This window comes from Panthera pardus, unplaced genomic scaffold (assembly GCF_024362965.1).
Source record: "Panthera pardus isolate Hobbes unplaced genomic scaffold, ASM2436296v1 HiC_scaffold_16, whole genome shotgun sequence".
NCBI classification, from domain to species: Eukaryota; Metazoa; Chordata; class Mammalia; order Carnivora; family Felidae; genus Panthera; species Panthera pardus.
In genome coordinates, this window is record NW_026526721.1 from 9,535,536 (window position 1) to 9,552,138 (window position 16,603).

Consider the following 16,603-nt stretch of genomic DNA (forward strand, 5'->3'; position numbering starts at 1 on the left):
GAATAAAGCCCCCGTGGCTACTTTCCGTTCGCTTCTCCCCCTCCAGATTGTCACTGGCAGGTAGAAAATATCTCTAGTTTGTGCGTGTGTGGTTTCCATTAACTGGGTGTGTGTTTGGAATTCGTGCTTGTCGGCCAGTTGCTGATTGCCTTCTGATGCTGCTTGAGAGAAAGCTTTGCAGATGAGGGGCTGGATTCTTCCAGACTCCAGGTTTCTTGTGCCCCAGGGTCATGAAGCTGGGCGCTTCCCACAGATAGGGCCAAAGCCCCTTGCTTCTTGTCAGACCTAACCCATCCGTCTGAACGTCCAGCATGGTGCAAAGCACAGATCTGAAGTGGGAGTAGCTTGTTTTCTAGTTTCCTGGTAGAACAACTTTGCTGCTGAACATGAGCTGTCTTTTCTCTTCGAGGGGGCCCAGGTGGCAACTTCCCTCCCATTTCTTACTAGCCGACACTGTTCCTACAGAAGGCTGGGATAATCTTCTCGATCTGGAGGGTGGTGGCCTCAGGTTCTAACTAAATCTTAGAACTAATTCTCACTAAATATTCAAAAGTTAAAATACCCTGGTCAAAAATCCTAAGGTGAAACGCAGAGTTAAAATCTGCGATATCTTTGGACTTGGCCGCAGAAGGAAGGACATATATAAAAATAAAAATATATAAACATAAAATTTTATTATTGAGGTAATGTTCAAATAATATCAAATTAACCATTCGAAGGTGGACAATTCAGTGGCATTTATTGTACTCACAGTGTTTTGTAACCAACGCCCCTAATCTAGTTCCAGAACATTTTCATCTCTCTAGTGTAAAGCCTCCTACCTGGTGAGCAGTTAATCTCCACTCCTGCCTCCCCCAGCCCCTAGTAACCACCAATCTGCTTTCTGCCTCTATGGATTCACCTATGCTGGGTAAGTCATATAAGTAGAGTCATACACATGTGGCATTTTGTGTCTAGCTTCTTTCACTTAGCATCATGCTTTTGAGGTTCATCCGTTTTGGGAGGACATTTGTCCCTAAAAGAAGTCCTGCTGAAGAGCTGTTATGACTCCTATTTAAGGTTGAGTTGGAGCTTCAAGAAGCGGTGGGAATGAACCCTAATGGTTTCGAGAACCTGGAAAGACTGTCAGAGGCTATGGAGGCCGGACTCTGCTCAGGGAAACACCCTCTGCCTTCTGAATCTCTTGTACCCTGGCTGTGCCCTGGATGATGCCTTCTGGGGCCCTGACATCGTCTTCTGCTCATGGCCTTGCCACCTTCTTTCCAGCCCTGCTTCTCACAAGATGAACTGGCTCCCACTGTGTGAATTCAAAACCCTCTTGCCTTGGTGCTGTGTGCGTGGCTTCAACAGATCTTGAGAGAAAACACATCTCTCAGAAATCAGGAAGACAAGTAGTGGGTTCCTAAACTTCCAGCACTTTTCTGCTTCTTAGGCAGTCTTGAGGTCTCATGGGATAGAGGTGGGAGCAGGTCGTACCTTAACACTTGGATGGGAAGACTGTGTGGAATTAGGAGAGTACCTGGAAAAGATTATTTGTTAGTCATGAAATTTTTTAGTGAACGCCTGTAATAAGTTTATTATAAGGATATAGACTTAAAATAATGTGCCATATGGCTTTTTCTGTTTTATGTTTTATTACTATTGTCTTTTTATTAAAAAAAGAAAAAAGCAAAAACCTAGACTGACATCATTCCTATGATTATTATTGACTTTATCCATTTTGATGTTTTCCCTCATTTTTATAACCTCACCATAGTCTTAAAGCTTTTTCTGGAAGTCAAATAATTCATCCTTCTGGAACTGGAATTCACTCGTTCTGAAATTGGAAACTTGAGTCTACTAAATTTTAATAATTTTTCTGTCCTTCTTAGTTGATCTAATTTCAGCTTAGAGCAGTTACGCTGAGTGGCCTTATTTGCCACTAAGTGGCGCTCAGATGCCACTGTAAATGGTTTCTGTCCTCGAAGTCAAAGAATTTGGAAAACCATTTGCCTTCATTTAAAGTAAATACAGGAATTGGCCCTACAATCTGTATGTGCTTCGTGGATTACAGATTTTCTTCCATCTCCTCTTTTCTTGACTGCCCTTTTCACTATGGTGTCACGGTCAAGCACAGAGACTAAGTTTAAATACTACTTCTGTCGTTCCCTTGCTGTATGACCTTGAGTAAGTCATTTAACTTCAGTGTTCTTAATAGAAAATGAGGTTAATAATAACACACACTTCATAGGGTGGTTGTGAGAATAGAAAAGCTAATATGTATTAAAGCATTTGTGTTATACGTGTTTGCTTTTTTTTTTTTTAATATTGTTGGGGTGCCTGTGTGGCTCAGTCGGTTAAGTGTCTGACTTTGGCTCAGGTCACGATCTCACTGTCTGTGAGTTCGAGCTCTGCGTCGGGCTCTGTGCTGACAGCTCAGAGCCTGGAGCCTGCTTGGATTTCTGTGTCTCCCTCTCTCTCTGACCCTCCCCTGCTCATGGTCTTTCTCTCTCTCTCAAAAACAAATAAACATTAACAAAATTAAAAACAAATTAACAACAAAGCAATGTTGCTTTGTCTCCCCCCCCCCCAGCTTCCTGAGAAATAATTGACATTTAACATTGTATAATGTTAAGGTGCACAACATAATGATTTGATACACAAATATACAGAAAAATAGTTCCCACAATACATTTAGTTATGTGTTTGCTAATTTATCAGTATTTTTGTTCTTCACTGGGACGTTGCTCGTCACTTAGATGAACGTTTCCTATATACCAGGACTAGCAATATGAGAATCACTATGGATCTTATTAAAACATAGATTCGTGAGCTCCATATCTGGAATGTCTATTTAGTAATTTGGGGGAGGGGCTTAGGGATCTCCATTTAGAAGTTTCTCAAATAATTCTGATGCTCAGCTAGATTCAGGGACAAGACGACCCAGGACATCCCACTGAAGCGTAAGAAGTTTATGCTATCTGCACACGGGCAGTTTCCAGATTCCCCTTAAACATGGAGTCTGTGCCATCCAAAGCTGTGTCCACTGGGATGGTTTCCTCTCGTTATTGTCTTTCAAGGCTACCCTGTGAAGGAGGCCATATTGCAGCCGCTGGCGAATTTCCACTTGTACCCTCATGTTCAGTGGACCCCAGGATAAATCAAGCGTGGTCTTTTCCCTCCTCCGTCAGCTGTTCATAACAGACATCGCATGTGGCAGTAGGTTTGAGCTACGGAGAGGTACTTAGCAACAGTGGTGAGTAATGCGGGGTCCGGGCTACCCGCCTGTATGGCTTGTATGGACCTTGGTACGGATGTCTGTTTTACAAGGAATTGCAGCTGGGCCTGCCCAACCATGTGGCTTTATGGGTGTGATGCAGCCCAGCCCATCATGGATGACTGGTTACTTGATGTCCCCGGGGTCAGGTACTCCATTTCTTCCAGGGCCCAGTAGCATGCTAGGAGCCGTTTTCTCTAAAGTTGTGTAGTTATTTGCTGTAGTTGACATGGCCTATTCTGGAACTCTATGGGTCTGAGCTGGGAGTGTCTTTTTCCATCTCTAATGCTGTAAAAAATTTTTTAAAAATGTTTATTTTTGAGAGAGAGAGAGAGAGAGAATAAGCAGCAGAGAGGCAAGAGAGAAGGAGACACAGAATCCAAAGCAGGCTCCAGGCTCTGAGCTGTCAGCACAGAGCCCGACACGGGGCTTGAACTCATGAACCATGAGATCCTGACCTGAGATCAAGTCAGACGCTTAATCCACTGAGCCACATAGCCACCCCTCATCTCTAATGTTTCTAATGCCACAGCATCTGCTGGTCCACAAGGCTCAAGTTTTAAGTCACTTGCCCTGCAGCCTGGGCCTTTCTTTGCAGACCCTTTTCCAGTTTGGTCCCTATTCAAAACTTTTGTGTCCCTTTGAAATGGACGCGAGCAGTATTCCTAACTGTGGAACCCAGAGAACCCAAAGAAACCCACCCAGTGTTGTGCTGAGGTCTTTGTTTTAGGAAGAGTGAGGTCCAATAATTTGTTCTGTTCTTTGGCTAAGATATCCTGGCATGCCCCAGATCTGGGACCTTTAAAAAGGATACTGATGTGGCAGGGCCCTGAGTCCTCGGGGAGTTACTTCCATTGTGTTTATTGGGTGAGTCTGACTTATGAAGGCTCCAGTGTATTTGCCACTTGTTGCTTCTCTGGTCCCGTTCACACGATGTCGTCACCACGGTGATGTTCTCCAGATGGCCAGCTGGTCCAGGCCTCCTCAGACTGCGTGGTGACACAGAGGGGAGAGTTAACATAGCCCCGAGTCAACACTGCAAGTGACCACCTTTGTCTGTTCTGAGTTAATGTGAATGGTTTCCGATTCTCTTTTGATAGGAACCAAAAGGGCACAGTCCCCAGATCAAAGGCTGCATTCTTTGTACCCGAGCGTATGCTTAAGTGAGTTTACACCGTCAGGCCAGGAAGCCTCAGTGCCAGCTGTGGCTGGCTGCCTAAGTTTGTGGGAGACCATCATCCTCCAGCACCCATCTGATTTCTGCAGATACCAGGCTGATTAATTCAATGGTGATAGGATAGGAGCCGCTCTGTGTATCCTGTGAGTCTTGGAGGGCAATTCTCAGCTTTAAAATCCACCCCAGGATATGATATTGTTTTGGATTTGCTCTCTTGGCTGGGGTGGGGGCAGTTTTAGAGTCTTCCCCTTGGACTTCTTCACTATGGTAGCTCTTATCTGTGTGGGGTTTGCCACTGCCCGTCCCATCCCCATGATTCCTGAGGGGACCAGGGTAATGGCTAGAGAATGGGTTCACTCACCCAGTGTCCCGATCCTCCAGGGCAGAGTCCTCTGGGAGGATGGACAGAGCAATACTTTGGTTCGTTGCTCTGCCAGCCTCTGGGGGTGCTGTTCTCTAAGATTCATCTCTTCTCTCTGCCCAGATCATCCCTGGGCATGCACTCATCAGGACAGTTGTCGGTCCAGCTCCTGACGGCTGCTGGATTCTCCTATTTTGGGTCCTGTCATGCTGTTCTTGTGCTGCCGTCTCCTGCCACCCGGCCCTGCAGAGAAGCTTTTCAGTGGTGCTGTCGGATCTCGCCAGCTCACTCCTCGCTTCAGCATGTGGGATGCCCTGGGGTCTCCGTGGAACAGCATCTACTGGGTTTTCTGGCCTTTCTGTGCATTCGACCTGTCCTCTCCCCTGATCCCCTGAGCCTTTCTACTCATCCTTCGTTGTCCATCGTGGTGGTCCTGGGACTTCTACTTCCTCAGTATGGCCATCGTTTGCTCCAAGCTTCCAAGAGCCACCCCAGCAGCATGCTAATTTTGCCTCTTGAAGTTTTTGTTGGGATGTTGTTATGTGTCCCCCGCCACCCCCATCAATTCATATGTTGAAGTCCTAACCCCCCAGTACCTCTGAATGTGATAGTAGTTGCATGCAGGGTCTTCAAAGGAATAATTAAATTAAAATGAGGTCATTAGGCTGGGCCCTCAACTAATCTGACGGGTGTCCTGATAAGAAGAGGAGATTGGGATGTCGATACACACAGAGGAGAGCGGCCATGTGAGGACACAGGGAGAAGGCGGCCGCCTACAAGCCAAGGAGAGGGACCCTCAGAAGAAACTAACCCTACTGACACTTTGATAACAAATTTCTAGACTCCAGGACTGGGAGGAAATAAATTTCTGTAGTTGAAGCCACTCGGTCTATGGTATTTTGTTACAGCAGCCCGAGCAAACTCATACAGGTGTTGTATCCGGATCACAGAATAACGTTCTCTTGTGGATAAACTCTTGCTTCTGCAGCTTTGTGTTCTGTCCCTGATCCAGAGCCCTGAGGGCCTGGCCCCTGCCTCCTCTTCTGGCTCCTGCCAGTATGTGTTGCCTGGAGCCCGCAGCTCCTCAGGGTCTGTTCCTTTCCCTCCTTGGAGAGCCCAGTATTTCCTTGGTCCATCATGTTGTGACCTAATTCTAGGGCTCGAGGTGAGGAGGGGACAGATCCTCTGTGTGTGTGTGTGTATGTGTGTGTGTGTGTGTGTGTGTGTCTCGCAGGGTAGAGGTCTCTGCACAGTGTCCTCCTGCAATCAGGAGGCACTAGCTCTGATGGGGAGGAGTGACCTCTTTGGAGGCTCAGAGAGTTCAAGGGGTTCTAGCCTTCAAGACTGGAGGTCATCACCCTGGATAGCCCCACCCTGTATCCCAGGGTGTCATTCTTCTGTCCTTCCATACAGGAGCTCTGAGTTTTGCCCTAACAGAGTTGCCGGGTTGGGGGATAAAGTTCTGTGGAGTTCTGGTATTTTTATGACTAAGTCCTGGGCCTGATCCTTAGCTTTCTCTGCAGTTTGAAGACATATGGCAGAGTCCCTTCCCAGACTGGCAAGGGGACCTTCTGGCTGCCATGCTTAGCATTCAACTGAGAGTTAATGTCCTCAGGCCTTCCTGGTCAATCTCCCCAACATCAGTAGCCCCGGCAACAGTCACCCAGTCTCATCTCTTGATAAAGATGAGAAAGATAAAAATTCCATAGGGATTTCTCCAGCAGCTGATGCTTGGCCGTTTCCTGCCCCATAGGCTACCCTAGTTCACTATGCTGGAAGTTTCAGCAATTACACTGCCTCCTTGAGCCATGGGCTATGTGATGAGGTCTTTATCGCTGGCCAGGCAGTGGGTGATGCAGCTCCAAAATCCTATCAACGAGCCTCCACTTTTTCACGGCACTTCTGGCGTCAGGCTGGGTTCCTGGGAGGCAGACTCTGAGGGGGGTGTTAGCGTGTGGGATGTTTGTCAGGGGCACTCTTGTGACCGAGGAGGAGGGAAGGAAGCAGCAAGGGGCAGAGAAGAGGCTGAGCAATGCTGCTGTTACCCCATGGGAAGTTGGCCTGGCCCTCAGCGTCGTGCTGAGTCAGAGCAGGAGGGTCCGGCTGTCATGCTCCTGACCTGTCGGTGGGTCCTTGCATTCCAGCTGTCCCAGGAAAAGGGTGTGATCTTGTGCAAGGTGACACCCTTCAGCCAAGGGCAGCATCTGCAGAGGACGGACCGCCTCCCAGCCCTGGAGAAGGGCACCCTTCGGTCCTGAAGGGGATCTGGGAAATGCAGAGGGCATTCATGACAATAAGCCAAAAGTATTCATTCTATTGAGGCCACTTTGAATTTCACAGCGGTCGAGGAGCAGCACTGAGGCCTCCTTTGGGTGGATGGAGCAGAATGCTGAGATTGTGCCACAGACTGGAAGCGGCTCTTGACAGGCGTGCTGTCATTGAAGGGCCAAGTCTTATCCTCCGAGTGGAGGTCATCTCCATGAAGGCGCATGACCCTACAAGGCTCAGGCCGTGCTCAGCCACCTGGGCCTCTGGGATACCGGTTCTTGGGTGCAAATCGGAGCTTCCACCTGCCGCGGGACCGTCATCGAGCCAGAAGCGACACGGAGACAGTCCAGCTGCCGTGGGCTCGACGGGAGCTGATGAAGGTGAACCAGGCGACTGCAGGCAGAGACGTGAGGGGCTCGCACGCGCTTGAACTGCACACCCCAGAGCCGACCACAACAAAAGCTCCAAAGAGGAAAGGTCAGACCCATGAAGTGCTATTTGTTTTCACTGAAACTTCATCCCTCCCACTTAACACCCGTCTAACCAGCAACGGAATCAATTACCACGTGTCAGCCCGAAATCTGACACAAGAAATGAAAGAAGGACACAACCTCCCCAGGGGGGTGGCGGGCGGGGGCAGAGACGGCCGGGGAGATAGAGAACTCAGGCAGGGAAGCTGTGAATGAGCCACTCCGTCCTGTAATTAAGGGTTAAGGGCAGTCTGAGACCCTGCTTCCCTTCCCTCTCTCCCTCTCCTGGGCTTGGAGCCCGGATCACCGTTACCCGTTCGTACTATTGGGTGTTTCTATCGCAAAGGGTGGCCAGCAAGCCTTGTGAGGTTATTTGACTTTGGTTACAGAAGTTGCTCCATTTAATAACTGAAAACCAGAAGGTTCTAGACATTTATTGTTTCATAGAGCTCTAGGTGGGAGAATTCCTGGCAGATCAAGTTCGGCCGCCATGTCTATTTGAGCTGATTGAGTTCCTGCATTTTTTGGGCTTCTGTTAAATGTGGTGTCAGCTCATCTGAGAGCACCCGTTGAAGGTGATATCATTCACTTTCCACATTTATGCGAGTCTCCAAAAGAGAGCTCGGTCCATGGGCTGCTCAGGCAGAGCACACAAAAGTTCAGTGGCTGAATCCCAGCAGGAGATCTGTTTCACCAGCTCTACTAAGTGACACATTTTTGTTCGTCAAGAACACCTCAACTCTTAAACTTGTATTCATAGGGTCCTAGGATAAAGAACCCTCTTGTCTTCAAGTAGAGTGTTAGATGGACATTTTCTAATCTGTTCTGTAAATGGTGTTGCCTCTCCGATCACCTTACCATACAGAATGTTCAAAGTGCGAAGTGTTGATTAAAATGGCACATGGGTTCGAGAGGCAGGAGGCGTCCCTCCAGATATCCTGGTGGCGTTTCCATTGATTGGCAGTAAGTAATGAAATGCCAAATTGTTGCTCAACCAGATGGTTAAATTATCAGTGGAATAGCAGGTGGCATGCTCATGAATGAATCAGTAACTTGTCCTTTGCTACAGTTTTTAGTTCCGTGTGGTCTGATGGTATCGATACCTCTTTATGGCAAATATTTTTGGATTATTTCTTTTCTTCTGACCTACGTGGTGCTCAGTGTTTGGTTCTTTTGTCTGCATAGAGAGAGAGATGTGTGCTCTCTTTCTCTTTGCTCTTTCAGAGTGATGCCACACAGGCAGGGTTTACTTTGCTGCCAACAATGTAATGCTTTGTGTCTTCGTCTCATTGGTTCTCTCGGCTCAGCTCTGCATGTCTCTGTCGGGATAGAAACTGTCCCCACTGGCTCCCCCACCCCTTAAACTCAGCAGGGTCAAAGTGGCATCCATCATCTTTCCCTGACTTGTCTCCTCCTTCACATTTATTCTCCATTTCCAATGTGGGAGCAAAATCCCAGGGGTCACTTAAGCTTGAAACCTGAGATACTTTCTTGATCCTCCCCATCTCTCTTATCCCCTACATCATCATCAGATGTTATTGATTTTTGCCTGCGAAAGATTTCTCACATTTGTCCCTCTGCCATCCTGCCACTTGGCCTGAGTCTATGCCACCGTCCTCTCCTCCTGCTATTCTGACAGCCTCAGACTCTCACCTCTGTGGCTATGCTCATACTTTCCCCTTTTTCTAGTGTGTGTGTGTGTGTGTGTGTGTGTGTGTGTGTGTGTTTGCCTTTTTCTTTTTGACCAGTGAACCTGAAGACTTTAGGAGTCAGATCAGGCATCACTTTTAAAAAAAGGAAACATTAATTACTTAATTGGTTTCACATCTGCATTTTCTCTTGCCTTCTCTGTCTTCCTTAATTCCCTATCTCTCCATCTCTCCCAGTTGGAAGTTTTGAGCCGTCCTCTGCCCCCCGATGATATCAGTTACCCAATGTTGACTTACTGCTGAACCGTTCCTGCTCTCCTTCCTGTCTCCACCATCAATTTTCATGTTAAAACCCACCTGATTTTTGCGTAAGGCAGACGCTCCCCTCCCAGCGAATCTTTCCTCCTCCTTCCAAGCTTCATGCTGTCCTTCGGCTCACTGTAGGATTCATCTTTCTAAAGTCCTTCTTTGTTTAAAACGTTCTCTGGACCCATTTTCTGCAGAGAAATGTCCTAACTCTCTACACACATCTGGAACCCTTTCCAACCTGACTCTAATCTACCACTGTAAGGGCAGGTGCTATCACCACCCCTGTACTCCCAGCCCCCTTACCTGCCCCCCAGAGGCCCCAGTACCAGCTGCCTTACAGCTGAGCCATCCTTCTCATGCCCTTGGCCTATGACTGTGCTATGCTTGGCTGGGGACTTCTCTCGTATTGAAGTCCTACTTACCCTTTAAGACCTCGGGTGAATGGAACCACCACGTGATTCCTGATTCCACCAGTGAGCACAGATTACCTTTTCCTTGCAGCCTTGATGTCACTTACAACCCCAGTTTGCTATTCGCCAAGTCAGCCCGGCACTACAGGCACTTAGGTGTCCCGTTTTCTTTTGAGCTTGTGGACACCCCAGGGATGTGTCCATTGCCCTTTGGCTCCTCCCATTTAGCGACTCCTCATTAAATCCATGGCAAGAAATGGAAGACATGTATCATATTTACATGTATTTTTTATTTGAGTACAGTTGACACACAACATTACATTAGTTTCAGGTGTATATAACACAGTGGTTCAAAGTTTATACATTATTCTGCGCCCACCATGAGTATAGCTACCATCTGTCACCATGCAACGTTACTGCAGTATCTTTGACTGTATTCCTTATGCTCTGCCTTTTATTCCTGTGAGTTGTTTGTTCCATAACTGAAAGCCTGTATATAGAGATCACGTACTTTAGGGGCGCCGAGGTGGCTGGGTCAGTTAAGTGTCCAACTCTTGGTTTTGGCTCAGGTCAAGATCTCACGGTTCGTGGGATTCAGCCCCATGTCAGGCTGTGTGCTGATGGCAAAGAGCCTGCTTGGTATTCTCTCTTTCTCCTTTTCTTTCTGCCCCTCCCCTACTCAGAATAAATAAAGAAACATTCAAAAGAAAGATCCTGTCCTTTAAATGTATATTTCCAAAAGGAAGTCCTTGTTTTTCCCAGAAGTATAATTGACATACGACCTTATATTAGTTTCAAGTGTACAACAATATAATTCAATACTTGTATAAATTTAGAAACGATCACTGCACTAAGTCTAGTTATCATCCATCACCATACATAGTTACAGACTTTTTTCCTTGTGGTCAGAAATTTTAAGTTCTAATAAAAAGAGAGTCCTTTATTTTTTATTGTGTTCATTTTTTAACCTGCACTACATTATTTCTAAAAGCTTTATTAACACTAAACACACAATGGATATCTCTTGTCTTTTTAAAAATTTAATCCAGCCAAATACTTGGTTGCTTTGAAAAACATAAGGCAGAATTCATAGAAGTACGACAGAAAAGTGTTTCTGAATTGGGATTTAAGGCAATCATTTAATGGATTTCAACTTTGTGTCTCAAACTGCAGCCCATAGAGACAAAGTGTGAATCAGGTGCTTTGCAGCATCTCTGGTTTGGTTGGGGGCAAGGCTTCCATCCCAAGGGAGTCACTTTATTCTTCTTTTACAGTGACCTCTGATGTTCAGGGATTGGATCAGTGGAAATGAATAGTTGAAACTACATCTTGCTACACTATAAATGGTTGGCGGAGGCATCGCACTCCCCCCACAGCCCCCCATCCCCTATATATGTGTGTGTTGTCTCTATATGTAGAGATAACACACATATATATAATGTGAACATGTGGACAACAGATGATTTTTAGATGTGACTAACATACTCATTAGGCATTTTTAGCAAAATTCTCCGCTGGTCTCATTGTCCTGAGGTTGAAATACAAGAAATTTACTGTCTAGTGTGTGCCTCAGAATCCTGAGGTTTAACTTGGATCCCTTTGAAGTCTTTTATTATGATCGATGAGTCATTTCAACATTTTTCTACAGTCAAGGGCCCACAGTAAAAGATAACATCAAGTACCTTACTAATCAAGGATACCACAAAAGATTGGAAATTAGGTGAAAATGTGGCATGAGCAGGAATACTCAACTCAGAACCTGCATTGATCACTACACATTTCAAAAGAATTTGGAAACACAGAGCTTTTAAAAAGTGCACGGGACTGATTTCAGAAAACATTTGGGAAATATTCGAGTGCGATTTGTAATAGAAATAAACCCCACTTGGAGACTTTTCTCGAGTAAATGTTTTACAGTAGAGTTTGGCATCACAAGTCAAGGGTGGAGAAAGGTTCTGTACCTGTCTGTGTGCAAGCAGATTCCCAGGATCGGGCTGGGTTTCACCCGCAGCTCTGTGTCAGTCGCTGATGAGACAAAACTTGCTTTTTTAAGGGAGGCTGCTTTTATGTCCGGATGGGGAGGGTTATCGCCCACAGACTAAGGTTTTGGGGTTCTTGGCAAGGACTGCTGACTTACCCTTTATTATACTTTCAAGGCTCTCAGACAGGCTCCAAGCTGACTGAACCCTAAAAGGGCCCTGCTGAGAGCTTGAGAGGAAACCACCAGCACTTTGGGAGAAGCATCTGAATAGGTTCACAGTGGGAGCCCACAAAAGAGGAGCTGCGCAGCCCAGGGAGCTGGTGAGAGCACAGAGATTGCTACCCAGGCTAGTGAACAAAGCTCAAGACCGGCAAGGGCGAGGATCCAGATCTGGCCGTCAAAACAACAAATTCCAGACAAGTTTTGAAAGTGAAGATCAGCAACGTCTTATCATCTGGTTTTGCCCCCATCTTTAAAACCTAGTAATTGTACCCCCACATGGTGTATGAGGTGGGATGGCTGTTTGTCCAGCCCAGTCCTGCCATCGTCTTATTGATTTGCTCCACTGTGCTGCTTCCGGGATCTGAACTCGTCACCCGTTCTCCCTACGTTTAAGGGGCAGCCCAGAGTCTTTAGCTGGTGTTCAAAACCATCTAAAAAATGGGTCAGACTTACTCTTGCAGGCTGCTGTCTCCTATTCCTCCAACATAACCAGAATGCTTTTCCTTCTTTGCTCTCATCCGATAGAAACTTTGCCCAGACTCAAATACCCTCTCACATCTCACCACCTCCAAAAAAGCTTCCCAGATCACCCAAAATAGATGAGACCATATCGTCTTTTATATCTCTGAGGGGTCTCTGGCTTGTCACTTTCATGACACTCAGTCCATGGCATCTAGTGCTTTTGCCTTGTATGTACCCATTGAGAACTCTGGGCTGCTGTAAGTCACAGACAATAAGGGGCACTTTGTTTTTCCTTTCCTTTTTTTTTCTCAATATATTTTTATTTATTTGTTTTTAAGTTTTTTTTAAATACAAAATTTATTGTCAAATTGGTTTCCATACAACACCCAGTGCTCATCCCAACAGGTGCCCTCCTCAATGCCCATCACTCAAAACCACACTGAGATATCACCTCATGCCAGTCAGAGTGGCTAAAACGAACAAATCAGGAGACTATAGATGCTGGAGAGGATGTGGAGACACGGGAACCCTCTTGCACTGTTGGTGGGAATGCAAACTGGTGCAGCCGCTCTGGAAAACAGTGTGGAGATTCCTCAGAAAATTAAAAATGGACCTACCCTATGACCCAGCAATAGCACTGCTAGGAATTTACCCAAGGGATACAGGAGTGCTGATGCATAGGGGCACTCGTACCCCAATGTTAGCAGCACTTTCAACAATAGCCAAATTATGGAAACAGCCTAAATGTCCATCAACCGATGAATGGATAAAGAAATTGTGGTTTATATACACAATGGAGTACTACGTGGCAATGAGAAAGAATGAAATATGGCCCTTTGTAGCAACATGGATGGAACTGGAGGGTGTTATGCTAAGTGAAGTAAGTCATCAGAAAAAGACAGATACCATATGTTTTCACTCTTAGGTGGATCCTAAGAAACTTAACAGAAGATCATGGGGGAGGGGAAGGAAACAAAAAGTTAGGGAGAGAGCCAAACCATAAGAGACTCTTAAAAACGGAGAACAAACTGAGGATTGATGGGGGGTGTTTTTCCTTTTCTATTCATCAGCACAAGGCAAAATGCCTACCATGCACAGCAGCCACTCAGCTCGTATTGTTGAGCTAACCAGGTGAATTAGGCCTTATGTAATGCTTGGGACCTAAAGTAGTTAACATGTAAACCCATCCATCCATCCATCCATCCATCCATCCATTTCTACACTGACTACCTACTCCATCCAGCTCTGTGCTTGGGCCTGGAAATACAGCAATGAGCAATAAAGTCACGGTGCCTATCTTCACAGAGTTTATAATCTTGTGAGAGCAAAGAAATAGTCACACACCCAACAATCACAACACTCATGGTGGCCTACTCTTATTGAAGGCTTACTCTGTGCTAGTCATTATGCTAAGTGCTTCTTCGTATTATCTTACTGAATTCTCATGACCACCCTTGGAGATAAGCATTATTATCCCTTTCTTATGGATCAGGGACTAGAAGCTTAGCTTAAGCTTGTTAGCTTAACTGCCCAAAGCCATCTGGCTAGTGAGTGGAAAAGTGGGAGCTTGACCCAGGCGGTCTGACTCCAGAGCCTTTATACCACATGGTATAAATAATTCCTAATATTAGAGGGATGACAAATACCACAAATATCATGTGTGTTAGTGTCCTCTGGCTGTTATAAAAAATTTGTCACAAACTTAGGGGCTTAAAACAACACACATTTATTATCTTACAGTTCTGTGGATCAGAAATCTAACATGGGCCTCACCAGGCTAAAACCAAGACGTGGGCAGAGGCTCTAGGGGAAGTTCCATTTTCTTGCCTCTTTCAGCTTCTAGAGCTGCTTGCTTTCCATGACTCATGGCCCCTTCCTGCATCTTCAAAGTCAGCAATGTCACTTCTCTCTGACTATAGGTGAGAAAGGTTCTCTGCATTCAAGGACGCATGTGATTATATCTGGCCCACTTGGATTATCTGGGACAATCTCCCCATCTCAAGATTCTTAATCACAGCTGCATGGCCCCTTGTACCATGTAAGATAACCTATTCACAGGTTCCAAAGATTAGAACATGGTTATCTTTGGGGTGCCATAATTATACTGGTCACATCATAAAATGATGTAATAAGGGTAGCAGTCTGGAAGTATAGGAAAGGCTCAGGCTTCCTGGGAGGGGCAGGCACTGCAGGCTGACGACCAAGGAGGTGCAAAGCCCCTGAAAAGCCACAGAGCTGGGGCCTTAGCAAGTCTGAGGGTGCCCAGATGTGGTGAGCGGGGGTAGGGTGGGGGTGGGAAGTGGCCTGTGTTGTGGCTAGAGAAGGTGGCAGGGGTCAGATCATGAGAAACATGCCTGGCAGGTAGGGAGGGATTCTATTATGATTCTGGGAGAAAAGGGCAATAAGTAAAAGGGTCAAATGAGGGACACGATTGATTTGCACTTTAAGATCACTCTGCTGAGGCGCCTGGGGGCGCCTGGGTGGCTCAGTCGGTTGAGCGTCTGACTTCGGCTCAGGCCATGATCTTACAGCTCGTGAGTTCAAGCCCCGCGTTGGGCTCTGTGCTGACAGCTCGGAGCCTGCTTCTGCTTCTGTGTCTCCCTCTCTCTCTGTCCCTAACCCACTCACATTCTGTCTCTGTCTCTCTCAAAAATAAATAAACATTGAAAAAATTAAAAAGAAAAGATCACTCTGCTGCTGTGTAGAAAACACGTTGATGGGGAGCACAAGTGCATGCAATTATGAGGGTATTTCAGTAGTTAAGGTGGGAGATGTTGATGGTCTGAACCAGGAGGGGGGCTCTGCAGGTGAGGAGAGGCCAGCCAGAGCAGATAGCAGGGCTGGTGGTTGCCTGGATGTGAGGTAAGGGAGAGGTGTCCAGGTTTCTAAGTGGGATGGCCCAAGTGGTTAGGGCCTTCATGTTGACACAAGGGTGACTGGACAGGACCAGGCTTTTGGATGGGAGATGACCAGAGCTAAATGGCTGTAGAAGGCAATTAATATTGTAGAAGCAAAGGCAATTAATATAAGAATGAAAATTTATCCTGGTGGTAGGAGGCTGGTGGGTAGAAACAGGGCAAAATTTGGCACAGTCATGCCTTTTAGTTCTTGTAATTGAATATTTACAGACACTATTTTGCTTTTTTTTTGGCTACAAAAAGCTTTATTGTTTCTATTTGGTCCAAGGCTTGGGAGAGGGCTCCAGGGTGGCTAAAAAGCTGCCTAGTGGCTGCAAGAAGTTCAGGCACAAGCCCTGGCCCAGGCGATGCTAGAGGGGCCCCTCAAAGGCTGTTGGGCTTCAAGGGCTCCTACTGATGCTTGAAGGTGAGCCTCTGGAAGGGACACTCAACCAGCCCAGTCTGGGGGCCAGTCAGCTTACAGATGAGAGTCAGGTGGTCGCCATCTTCTTGATGAGTTTCACCTCCTCATCCAGGAAGTGGTTGTCCAGGAAGTCAGAGACGGAGGCCTGTGCAGGCAGAAGCCAGGGCGTGCAGATCCAAAAGGGCCTGGTTCAGGTTCTTCTCCATAACCAGGGTGGCTTCCATGGCATCCAAGGCTTTACCCCACTCATCCTGGGACGCTTCTGCCCATCCTGGAAGAGGGCATGGCCACCACACTGGTTTTGCATCTTCAAGTGGGCTCAGGACCCTCCTAAGGCTTCTCCTAAGGCAGCTTGTGGAAGAAGTGGCCCAGCCCTCTAGAGCCACATGGTCGTGGTGGAAATAGAAGTCCAGAGAGAGGTAGGTGTAGGAGGTCCGCAGATGCATGTCGGTCAGGTGTCTGATGGCAGCCTCCACCTCGGTGGAATGATTCTGATGAATCTGGGTGCTCATGGTTGATCGGTAATAAGGAGCTAAGCTCAAAATAGGGTATTGGCTGGTCCTGGAGGCAAAGGGTGGCTGAGAAGATGGCTCTGAAGGTTGTGACTGAAAAAATGTTTAGAGGGTGGTCGCAGGCTGGTAGAAGGGTGTCCCTGGATCTGTTCCGTCCAAACCCTATTGAAGCAAGAGACATTTGCAGGACCAGGGGCGCACTTCC

The 16,603-nt window shown here is 46.7% G+C and overlaps 1 pseudogene; it reads right to left on the reverse strand.

Moving 5' to 3' along the window:
- Nucleotides 1–15,873: 15,873 nt before the first annotated feature.
- LOC128777358 (ferritin light chain-like) lies at nt 15,874–16,398 on the reverse strand (annotated as a pseudogene).
- Between the last annotated feature and the right edge of the window lie 205 nt (nt 16,399–16,603).